Source organism: Zalophus californianus, chromosome 12 (genome assembly GCF_009762305.2).
Source record: "Zalophus californianus isolate mZalCal1 chromosome 12, mZalCal1.pri.v2, whole genome shotgun sequence".
Taxonomy (NCBI): Eukaryota; Metazoa; Chordata; class Mammalia; order Carnivora; family Otariidae; genus Zalophus; species Zalophus californianus.
This window is the reverse complement of record NC_045606.1, coordinates 82,169,014-82,180,375: the sequence shown is the minus strand read 5'-3', so window position 1 is coordinate 82,180,375 and position 11,362 is coordinate 82,169,014. Positions and strand designations below refer to the sequence as shown.

Here is an 11,362-nt window from a genome sequence, read left to right as displayed (position 1 = left end):
AAGGTCAGGGTGTTCTTTATTCTATGGGATATTAAACCATGTGCTTAGATACAGTCCCATAGACACTGTGCATTAAAAGGCCTCTGGAGGCCTGGAGAGGGAGTCTTTGTGGGTCCTCATAGTTAGGCAGAGGAAGAAAAGGCAAGTGTAGGATCCTGGAGAAGTGAAGAACACAGAGGAGGATGAGGTCGAGAGGAGGAGAGACTAGTTAGCAGGCTGAATAGCAGGAAGCCTTTGTGTGGGCGATGGGCTGATATGTCAATAAGCGTGTTTTGTGTGATCTCCCTCATAAAGTACATTTCAAAATTGTATCAGTAAAATGACAGTTCTCATTTATGCAGCTTGTTTGGATGGATGTGGATGTTGCATACGCAAATGTTTGATTTGTTTTAGAAAAGAATTAAAATGGCATAAAGTCTTGTTTCGTGAGAGAGTTGAAGGCTAACATAAGAAACTCTGAACACAAGTTTGCAATCTATTAGGAGTGAAGGACATCACATATCTTAAATGGCCCAGGGCCGTTAAGAGATTCAGTTTCGTAGGAGCGGTCCCGCAGCTGCAGAGGATCCAGCGCGCTTGCAGCCAACAGATGTCAGTGTTGTGATGCAAGCCGAGCCAGAGTTTTGGCGTCTCCTCTCCTGCTGTACTCAAGGCTCTGATTTAGTGTATGAATACCGTCAGCTTCCTCTCCCCCTTAAAAAAAATGCCAGCAAAAGTACATTATAATGAAAGCTTTCTATATACAGAGAATGGCTTTTACACCCATTTATCTGATCGTGAGAATGGACAAGAGCTGATGTCATTTCAGTGTAACTGCAACAGACTGTTGAAATGATAGCATTGGGGTGAAGCTATCTGATAATGAGTGTCTTAGAATGGACAGGGAAAATAGTCAATGGTGAGGAATATATTGACTAAATGTTAGCGCATATCTTTTTTTGGACACAGTCACTGGCTCTAAAAAGGGCCATATTAATTCTTTCACTAGGCTCCATTGTAGCCTCCGAAAACTTACATTCATTTAAAAGATGCAGCAGCTCTATAGTTCGCTCAGTCCTTCTCTTTGCACGTCCAGGTGTCATGGAGGCTGGGGTCCAGTTGTTTTGTGGGATGTCAGCAACCCTGAGAGGACTGAGTGTCGTCAGCAGTGGATTCCTTCTTTTTCCTTGGAGAGCCTGTTACTGTGACCAAAAGCACTTGCTGTTCGAGGCCGAACAGAGCTACATGTCTCACCAGGCTGCTGGTTTTTAGACCATCGCCCAAAGCGGGGGCTTGGCTATCAGACTTTTAGATTGAATGGGGATGAGCTTGCAGACTGAATTCTTTGGGGCCTAGTCTAACTTCTTTTTTCTCTGTGGATGGGGCTGACAATGTAAGCACCTATCTGGTGAAAGTAAGAAGAAATGACACAGGGGTCAAGGTTAAGTGGGGAGAAGTGTACTCCCAACACCTGCAGCTGGCTCACCATCCTGTATTCTCCAGTCTATTCAGGGATTTGGCCTTCCTTGTTGCCCACCTTCCCAGATATGACTTTTGAGCAACATTGTATCTGAAAGGAAGGAAACTTTGACTCTGACTTTTGGTACAGGAGAAAATAATCCTGATTTCCAGGACTCAGTTTGTCTAGTTACAAGGTAGAGATAATATTGAATTCTCAGCAGTTGGAAGATGTGACATTGTGGTTTATAATAATAAATATAGTTTATTTGGTCTTGGCCCTGTTTTGACACAGAATTCCTAGAACCCTCAGAATTTCCTAGGTGATGAGGGCAATAAAGTTGTCTTTTGTTGTGCAAGTGAGGCGACTTTTAGAAAGCTTCTAAGGATGGGGTTGCCAGGGCAGCTAACTCTGTGATGGGAGGGTTGGAACTTCCTATCCCTCCTGACCTCTGGGGAAGGGAGAGTGGCTGGAGATTGAGTTCTATCAATCAGACTATGTAACAAAGCCTCCATAAAAACCCAGAAGGACAGAATTCAGAGAGCTTCCAGATGGAGAAACTTGGGGAGACTTGGGGAGAGTGGCATGCCTGGGAGAGGGCATGGAAACTCTGCGCCTTTCCCCCATACCTTGCACTCTTCTATCTGGCTGTTCCTGAGTGTTATCCTTTTATAGTAAATTGGTAATCTAGTGAGAAAACACGGTTCCTGAGTTCTGTGAGCTGCTCTAGAAAATTAATCAAACTTAAGGAAGGTCTCTCAGGAACCTCAGATTTATAGCCAGTTGGTCGGAAGTACAGTAGCAACCTGGATTTGTGACTTGAGTCTGAAAAAGAAGGAGGGGGTTGTGGGAACCCCCAATCTGTAGCGGGTTGGTCAGAAACCAGGTAACCACCTGGGCTTGCTACTGGTGTGTGAAGTTGGGGGAGGGGCATCTTGTGGGACTGTGCCCCCAACCTGTAGAATCTGGTGCTATCTAGGGGTAGGTAGTGTCAGAATTGAGTTGAATTCATGGATACCCAGTTGGTGTCCCAAGACTTGCTTGGTGGTATGGAGGACCCTGCCCCACCTGGCCTCTGCCACATTGCCATTGGGTCCTGGAAACCTAAAAGAGAAAGATTTGTACACGATAGTGATCTAACCATGATGACTATAAAACTGCTTCACATAGCAGGAGGATTCAAACCTAGAGTGTAAGGAAGCGAATTCCATCAGCGCACAAGGTGGATGCTAATGACATCATAGTGCATACTGAGATATTTGGATGTGGCACATTTACACTGTGTCATCCTCACTGTTCGTGGCTGAAGCTACGTTAGACACCAGAAATATGGCAGCTGGATACTGAGGATAGATCTTTAATTTACAAGTGCACTTATTTGGCACCAGGAATGGTGATAATACTAGAAAGTCTAGTGACGTGCCAGAAGTTGTGGAAGAAGTGCCCAAATTCTGATCATGACTCTGAAAGCTGAAACCAGGAGACACAAAGTCAAGAGAGCTCCGATTGGACCCCAAGGGTCAAAGGCCAGCTGGGAGTGGCAAAGTTATCAGTATTGCCCTATTCCCTTTTGAGCACTAGCCAGCAACTTGGATGGGGTTGTTCTGTGAGGCAGATGTGGATGAATCAAGGTACGCATATCATGAAAATAGGAGGTGGATTGGGAAAAGAACCAATAACCTTTTTGCTCTTGTGTGTTTGAGTGTCACGGGCAGGGTTGGGTCACAGTTGATGGTTGTCATGGCTGCCTGAGCACCACAGTCCATGAGTTCAGCCCACCAACTTTTTGTTGATCTAAACAATGGATCATTGTTTGGGTGAAAAATGGTGGTGGTTGGGGGTGGTATGTGTGGCAGAGGTGGACAGGAATTTCAGTCCCAGGGAATAGCATGAGTAAAGGGGGGGGCTTTTGAAGGTGATCTGTGTAGGAGAAGGCAGAGGGCAGGTTGTCTAGCCTGGCAAGGGACATGAAAGGACATAATAGAAGACAAAACTCACAAGGTACTTTGGGCTCAGATGTCAGAGAGCCTTAAAATTTATGCTAGGGAATCTAGGCTTGGCCACAGGTGGTGGGAAGCCATTTCCAGCTGGGGAATGATGATATGTCTTAGAGAAAAGTAATCTGGGCAGCAGAAACCTGATTCTAAGGAGAGGCAAGGGCTCCAGCTTAAAAGGAGCAGGTCATATAAGCTATAATGCAGGGCCAGAACCTGAGCAGTGGCAGTTGGATAGCAAAGACATGACTTTAAGGTAAAATTAGGTTGGGTTAAGAAATGCAAAGACCCTAAGCACTGACAAGCTAATGGCATCCTCCCTAGCTCTCATATGTTGTTTAAAATAAAAACACTGAATTGTAAAATAAACATAACAAAATCCAATAAACTTCTGATTTTGCCTATAACAATATTTTGATATTTTTATAGAAACATCAAATATACACTTCTTTCAAATTTTGTTTTTTTTTTTAAAGATTTTATTTATTAGAGAGAGGGAGAGAGAACTCACGCACGCGCGCGCACACACACACGCATGAACGGTTGTGGGGGAAGGGCAGAGGGAGAGGGAGAAGCAGACTCCCCGATGAGCATGGAGCTGATGGGATGTGGGACTCCATCTCAGGACCCTAAGATCATGACATGAGCCGAAGGCAGATGCTTAACCGACTGAGCCACCTAGCTGCCCTCAAATTTTGTTTTCATGCTATTGGAGATGACTTTGCTTCATTCTCATCCTAAGAAGGTACTTAATATTCCTATAGGGTTATCTAGTCATGGATAAAATGGTAGTATTTGGAAACCCATTGGAAATAGGAGATAAGGAATAGAGTGGAGTTTCTGGCTTTGTCCATAGGGAGGAGAGAGAAGCCATTGACAAAGAACATAAGGTGGGTCCTGGGTATAAAGCACTGATAAGGTTCTAGAGGGAGAAACAAAGAAAGCATTAAGACCCTGCCCCAAACGTTGCTGAACGTAAGAGCCATTCAAGCTGCTGACATTGTCAATTATAATATTTATTGACTCATAATATTGCGTTCTTTTAATATCTAGAATATTAAACAACAAAAACTAACCCAATTGAAAAATAGGCAAAGTACTTGAATAGACATATCTCCAAAGATGACATAAAGATAGATGGCCAACAAGCATGAAAGATGCTATACCTCACTCATCATAGGAGAAATACAAATACCACAATGAGATATCACCTCACACCCATTAGTATGGCTACTCTTGAAAAACCAGAAAATAGTAAGTGTTGACAACCATGTGCACTATTGGTGGGATTATAAAATGGTGCAACCACTATGGAAGACAGTATAAAAGTTCATCATAAAATTTAATATAGAACTATCACATGATTCAGCAATCTCACTTTTAGGTATATATCCAAAAGAATTTAAAGCAGAAAAAAAAAGAATTTAAGGCAGGGTCTCAAAGAGATAGTGTGTTTGCATGCCCATGTTCATAGCAGCATTGTGCATGATAGCCAAGAGTAGAAGCAATCTAAATGTTCATCAGTGGATGAATGGATAAAGAAAATTTAGTGTGTGTATATATATAAATAAATAAATAAATAAATAAATAAATAAATAAATAAATAAATAAAATGGAACATTATTCAGCCTTAAAAAGAAAGGAACGACATGGATAAAGCTTGAGGACATTATGCTAAGTGAAATAAACCAGTCACAAAAAGACAAATACTTTGTGATTTCAATTATGATGTGTCTAAGGTAGTCAAACTCATAGAAACAGAAAGTAGAATAGTTGTTGCCAGGGCCTGGGGGAGGGAAACAGGGAATTGTTCTTTTAATGGGCATAGAGTTTTCGTTTTGCAAGATGAAGAGTTCTGGACATCTGTTGCATAAAAGCGTGAATATGGTTAACACTACTTACCTGTACACCTAAAGCTGAATAAAATGGTAAATTTTATGTCACATATTTTTTTACCACAGTTTTTTAAAGTTACAACTTTTTGCCTTTTCCATTATTACAAACCTAAACCATCTCTTCTAAGTTCCAAAAAATCAAGCTACAAAGAAAACATGGAAACATAATCTGTTACTGTTCACAGGTACCCTGAATTCAATTTAATCTAAGAGATTAGTTTGTGTCATACGACTGTAGGGGCATGGGCATCAAAAGAGAAAGGGAGAGAGCAAAGTGGCTTTTTAGTATAAAGCATAATGAGATTTCTAGGAATAAGTCATTTAGCTGGCAGCAAGGGGTCCCACTCATGTCATCACAAAGATGGATGCTCACTTGTCTCAGCATGGCCTTCACTCTACAGTTTCTTCCCTTAGGTTTGTGGATCCTATCTGTGTGCAGTCATAGTGTGTGTGTATATATATATACACACACACACACACACACACACACACACACACACACACACACACACCTATATACCCCTATACCCTGATAGTGATAAAATAGCAGGAATAATGATACAGACCAGAATAATAAGTAATACTTACCGAGTGTTTTCTCTGTAAAGATTCTGTGTCCAGTCTTTATATGCACATATGAACTCATTTAATTGTCACGATGACCCTTTTAGGTAGCTATTAGTCTTCACTCCATTTCTCAGTGGAGGAACCTAAGTCATGGAGAACTTAAGCACACATAAATCATAAATAGTGAAACTTAGGTTTGACCCTGATAATCGTATTTTAGAGCCTGAGGCTTTAACCACCATTCTACTTGTGGTAGTCGATATGAAGGGTTTAGTAGAGTAGGGCATTGCAGAAATGTATATATGGCAAAAATAAAAAGCAGATAGAGTATTGAATCATCTGACTTAAGAGTAGTTTTCCTCTATGACTAAAAAATTTATATACCAATATGTAACTATCTGTAATAGTTACAAGAGTAGTTCTACTAAAATGCTAATAGTATTTGTTTGTATGAGGGGACATAAATGCTTGTTAAAGAGGAAGACATTATTTTAGTACGCTGATAGTAATACATGCCTTTTTAATTGAAAATTTATTGAGGGACCCCTGGGTAGCTCAGCCGGTTAAGCATTCTGCCTTCGGCTTAAGTCATGATCCATGGGTCCTGGGATCGAGCCCCGCATCAGGCTCCTTGTTCATCAGGGAGCCTGCTTCTCCCTCTGCCTGCCACTCCCCCCTGCTTGTGCTCTCTCTCTGACAAATAAATAAATAAAACCTTTTAAAAAAAGAAAATTTATTGAGATAATGGTAGGTTCACATGCCGGTTGCAAGAAATAATGCAGAGAGGTGCCCCTGGGTGGCTCAGTTGTTTGAGCATCTGCCTTGGGCTCAGGTCATGATCCCAGGGTCCTGTGATGGAGCCTGCGTGGGCTTCCTGCTCAGCAGAGAGTCTGCTTCTCCCTCTGCATCCTCCCCCCACCCCCCTACAATGGGCACATGCTCTTGCTCTCTCAAATAAATAAATAAATAAATAAATAAATAAATAAATAAATAATATATATTTTTTAAAGAAAGAATGCAGAGAAATCTCATGTACCATTTACTACACTTTCCCCCAATGGTAGGCATCTTGCAAAACTATAGTACAATATCACAACCTAGATATTGGCATTAGTAAATAATCCACCTTTCTTATTCACATTGTCCCCATTTTTTTGTACTCATCTGTGTGTGTGTGGTGTGTGTGTGTGTGTTTGGTTCTATACAGTTTTATCACATGTGTAGGTTTGTGTATCTACCACTACAATCAAGACCCTGAACATTTCATCACGAGGATCCCCATGTTTCCCTTTTATAAGCACATCTTTCTTTCTCCCTCCTGCCCACACCTTCCGTCCCTAATCTGTTTCCCATTTCCATAATTTTGTCATTTCAAGAATGACAAATGGAATCACACAGTCTGTAGCCTTCTGCGTTGGATTTTTTACCCAGCATAATTCGCTTGAGATGCCTCCAAATCGTTTCATGTATCAGTGATTCATCCCTTTGTACTGCTGAATCATGCACTGTACTATGAATGTACTACCGCTGTTGAACCCACCTGTCGAAGGACATCTGGGCTGCCTTGGTTAGTGACTATTAAAATTGGGCTGCTATGACTCTTTCCTGACAGGCTGTGGTGTGACTCTAAGTTTCCCATTTCTTTGGCATAAACATCCAAGAGACAATTATGATGGCATATGATAGGTGGTATGTTTAATTTTACAAGAAACGGCCTGTATTAATTTTCTATTGCTGCCACAAAATTAGTGGCCTAAAACAACACACATTTATTCAGAAGTCTGAAATGAGTCTTATGCAATCGGCAGGGGGGATTCCTCCTGGGTTTCCAGAGGTGAATCTATTTCTCGCCTCCACCAGCTCCTCCATGTTTAAAGCCAGATTTGGAGCATCTTCTCTTCTCTCCGACACCTGTCTTCATCTTCCAAGAACCCTCGTGATGTTATTACACCCACTAGATAATCCAGGATAATCTCATGTCAAGATTTTGGTCTAATCACATCTGCAAAATCTCTTTTGTCGTATAAGGTAATGTTTCAAAGGTTCTGAGGATTCGGCCAAGAACACCTTCTGGGGGCCTTCAGTTAGCCCCCCGCGCTGCCAAAATTTCTTCCACAGGGACTGCTGTTTTGCCTTCTTACCAGTAATGTAGGAGCAATTCATTTGTTCTGCATCCACATCAGCATGTGATGTTGCCAGTGTTTTTCATTTTAGCCATTCCACTAGTGCATGGTGATACCTCATTGTTGTTGGTTTTCATTTATCTTTCCCTGATGGCTAATGATGTTGAACACCTATTCATGTGCTCATTTGCCACCTGTCCAGCCTTTTCATTCAAATATCTGTTCATATCTTTTGCCCATTTTCTAATGGATTGTTACCTTTTTTTAACTGTTGAATTTGGAATATTCTTTATAGTGTTTAGATCTTAGTCTTTTGTTGGGCATGTGGTTTGCAAGTACTTTTTCCCATTTATAGCTTGCCTTTTATCCTCTTCACATGGTCTTTTATAAGACAAAAGTCCTCAATCTGATGAAGTCCAATTTATTGAGTTTTCCTTTGATGAATTATGCTTTTTGTGTCTAGTCTAAGAACTTTTTGCTTATCCTGAGACCTGGAGTTTTTCTCTTATTTTTTGGTTTCTAAAAGCTTTATAGCTTTATGTTTTACATTTAAATCCATGATCCCTTGTGACTTAATTTGTTTAGAAGAAGTCAGTGCTTTTAATAGAAAAAAATTGGGTGATATGAGCCAATCTTAGAGTCTTTTGGCTCCTGAAGATTATATTCATGATGTCATTTGTTTAGTAAGAATTGATGCCAAAAATAGACATCTTCTTTGCAGATAAACTCTGTGGGTTTCAGTAGCAAAGCAAACATAAAATGTTTCTGATTCCCCTGGGCATAGTTCTGGACTCTTTTTCATGTGAACATCCAAAAAAAAAAAAAAAAAAAAGAAACTCCTTACTTCAATTAAAAAAAAAAAAAAAGAATACCTGACTTTGTAGTTCTTTTCTGAAGAAAAATAATGAAAAAAGATTCTATGTCATCTTTCTTGCTCAATTTATTTGTTGTGGGCTTGAGTAATTTTAACTGATGCCTTATTAGAAAAGAGCTCCGTGAACTGGCTTAATGTTCTCAGTACTGGTTGTTTCATTACCTATTCCTCTAGTTTCAGAAGCATGAGGGGCATTTTTCAATGTTAAGCATCTAATTAAGTTCTATATTATATTGTTGGACTATGGCTGGAGGGTAGAGCTGAGGCAAGTCATAGAGGAATTTTGGAAAGGAATTAGGGAGAGATTTGTAAAAGGTAAAACCCAGCATTTTGAAGGATGGGACAGAAACTTAAGGATTATCGGTATTATTGCTGAATGTTAATAAGAGACCCACAGAGGGTCTTTCCCTCAACCCTAGGTTATATACTAAAGAAGTAAACGTAAACTTGTATCTCCCTCTGAAATATTCAGAAGTGTTCACTCTCATCAGTTCAGATACATTCTTGTTCTGGTAATTTTACATTGCAAATTTCATGATGGATTTCATACTCTGGAACAAATTCAATAGAATGTAATGTATGTGCTTTTGAATTTCCAAAAGTCGGTATGGAAGGTGAAGTGGCTTTTGTAATAAATATAGCAACTGGATTGGTAGAGATAATTATGGAGTGATTCTATCCCTGCCCCTTGAAGATTGATTCCACTGAAATCGATGAAATTACATGCATGGATCAAAGATAGGATGTTGATTAATTTTCACATGTCAAGTTAAATCAGCTCACGAACTAGTTGCTACATGTGCTAGAAGAGCAATGTTAAAATATATAATCAGATCTTTATGTGCTTTTGCAAAAATTATTAGTCTTAAAGACTATATCTTATACATGTTATTTTGTTGTCAAAAATATGATAAAATTAATATGAATGTTATTTCTGCACACGTATCTTGGAAATGATGAGTGCATAATTTCAAGGACCCTTTGGTGATGTATCTGGTCTCCACAATTGTAGCTTGATTGTAGATCATCAAATGAAGGGAATAAGCCTCCAAAAATAAAGATGGCACTATTATAATTAGTCTTTCTTCTTTCAAAGCAAAGACGGAAGTGCATATTCTTTTTTTGGTGGGTGGGGGGGTTCAGAGAGAGAGAGAATCTTTAAGCAGTCTCCACGCCCAGCACTGAGCCCGACTCAGAGCTCCATTTCATGACCCTGAGATCATGACCTGAGCCGAAATCAAGAGTCGGATGCCCAACTGATCGAGCCACCCAGGTGCCCCCAGAAGTGAATATTCTAATGGAAGGTGGAAGACTCTGGTCTTCTTGAGCTAACGGCATAGCCTTCCCCACCCACTTGGGCTCAACCTGTGTGCTCATCCTTTCTTAGCATCTGAACGGCCGTGGACATGTCACATGACATGGATGCTCCTCCCTCACGTGACAGCTCCCTAACGCTGTGTGACCAGATCACAGCTTCTAAAACATCCTATTTCAGACTTGGATCTAGAATTAAAGAGGCCCAATGTAAAAATATCACGTCAGGTTAATTACTCAACCAGAAACCCCCTTTTTGTCTTCTTGGATCACCTGATCATTTTTTTTCTGACCTTGCCCCATTGTCTTTGGTTTGTGGACAATTCTCTGATAGGTATACCCTTATTTAACTTTTGTATAGCTTATGCAAACATAGGTATGAGTGAAGTGGGACTCCATTCCTCTCCAGTGATTGCGTGTGACAAATGCTCACTTTAGCCTGAAAGGGTACTGTACTCTTTCATGGCTTTATTTGGCCATACGGTTGAGGGCTGAGCTGCCTTCCCCAGTCCCTCCATGCAGAAGTAATAGCTCCCTTCTGTGAATTTCCTCAGCACTCCATCTGATTCTGTCTTAGAGAATCTCTAACTCTTTACTTGATATAATACTTACCTATGCACCAGCGTATCTCTCCATAGACTGGGAGCCTCCGGAGGGCTCAGGCTGTGTCAAAGATGCTTTTGCTTTTGTGGTTTCACATGGCGTCTGGTTGGGGCCCGTAGTAGACTGGGCACAGCATAACAGTGGGCAGGCAGGTTGTGTCCAGGTTTTCCGCGTATTATGAAGTCTGAGTGAGGCATATCATGATATTTAGTGGAGCTATATATGTAGTAACATTTAATGACAAGGCTTTTGTTGGTCCGAATCATACCTTTCAGATCAGTGGGTCTGGTGTCCTTATGACCAACTTTTCTGCATTTACGTCTTCAAAAGGAGAAAGTGGCTCTCTCCTCTCTTTTTGTTCCCTGTTTTTATCTCCTAGGACATGAAGCATGCTTATGCATGCTCTTCTTGCTAATCACTACTTTGTGACTAATCATCAGGGACCTTAAATTTAGAAGAAAATATGTAAAATTCATGACCTGAATTTGTTTTTAGGGAGCTACTGAAGTATTTTCCTGAAAAAAAAAATCACAGTCCTAATCCTTTTATTATTA

At 40.5% G+C, this 11,362-nt stretch overlaps 1 long non-coding RNA gene across 2 annotated transcripts in view; it reads right to left on the bottom strand.

The window, feature by feature from the left end:
- Positions 1-333: 333 nt before the first annotated feature.
- Positions 334-11,362, bottom strand: part of LOC113911941 — a 38,991-nt gene continuing 27,962 nt past the window's right edge. Inside the window, exons 4-7 of one of the 2 annotated variants that reach the window (XR_003516639.2) lie at positions 10,818-10,992; positions 5,916-6,052; positions 1,016-1,181; positions 334-693 (exon numbers count right to left, since the gene is read on the bottom strand). This is a non-coding gene — a long non-coding RNA (uncharacterized LOC113911941). The remainder of the gene's footprint in view (positions 694-1,015; positions 1,182-5,915; positions 6,053-10,817; positions 10,993-11,362) is intronic. The other variant, XR_003516638.2, reaches the window with a different exon arrangement.